Here is a 1271-nt window from a genome sequence, read left to right as displayed (position 1 = left end):
TCTTAGGACTGCCTTCGTTGTGTCTCATAAGTTTGGGTATGTTGTGGCTTCATTTTCATTAAACTCAAAAAAGTCTTTAATTTCTTTCTTTATTTCTTCCTTGGCCATGGTATCATTGAGTAGAGTGTTCTTCAGTTTCCATGTGAATGTTGGCTTTCTATTTTCTATGCTGTTATCAGCCTTAGTCAGTGGTGATCTGATAGGATGCATGGGATAATTTCAATATTTTTGTATCTGTTGAGGCCTGTTGGGACCAATTATATGGTCAGTTTTGAAGGAAGTACCATGTGATGCTGAGAAGACTGTGTATTCTTTTGTTTTAGGATAAAATGTTCTGTAGATATCTATTAAATCCATTTGTTTCATAACTTTTGTCTGTTAGTGTCCATGTGTCTCTGTTTAGTTTCTGTTTCCAAGACCTATCCATTGGTGAGTGTGGGGTGTTGAAGTCTCCCATAATAATTGTGTGAGGTACAATGTGTGTATTGAGCTTTACTAAAGTTTCTTTAATGAATCTGGCTGTCCTTGAATTTGGAGCATACATATTCAGAATTGAGAGTTCATCTTGGAAGATTTTACCTTTGATGAGTATGAAGTATCACTCCTTTTCTTTTTTGATAACTTTGGGTTGGAAGTCTATTTTATTTGATATTAGAATGGCTACTNCAGCTTGTTTCTTCGGACCATTTGCTTGGAAAATTGTTTTCCAGCCTTTCACATTGAGGTAGTGTCTATCTTTTTCTCTGAGGTGGGTTTCCTGTAAGCAGCAAAATGTTGGGTCCTGTTTGTGTAGCCAGTCTATTAGTCTATGTGTTTTTTATTGGGGAATTGAGTCCATTGATGTTAAGAGAGATTAAAGAAAAGTAATTGCTTCCTGTTATTGTTGTTAAAGTTTGGATTCTGTTCTTGTGGCTGTCTTCTTTTAAGTTTGTTTAAGGATTACTTCCTTGCTTTTTCTAGGGCATAGTTTCCATCCTTGTGTTGGTGTTTTCCCTTTATTATCTTTTGAAGGGCTGGATTCGTTGAAAGATATTGTGTGAATTTGGTTTTATCATGGAATACTTTGGTTTTTCTATCTATCGTAAATGAGAGTTTTGCTGGGTATAGTAGCCTGGGCTGACATTTGTGTTCTCTTTGTATCTGTATAACATCTGTCCAGGATCTTCTGGCTTTCATAGTCTCTAGTAAGAATTCTGATGTAATTCTAATAGGTCTTCCTTTATATGTTACTTGACCTTTTTCCCTTACTGCTTTTAATATTCTGTCTTTAT

Source organism: Mus pahari, chromosome 10 (assembly GCF_900095145.1).
Source record: "Mus pahari chromosome 10, PAHARI_EIJ_v1.1, whole genome shotgun sequence".
Taxonomy (NCBI): Eukaryota; Metazoa; Chordata; class Mammalia; order Rodentia; family Muridae; genus Mus; species Mus pahari.
This window is presented reverse-complemented; position numbering follows the sequence as displayed.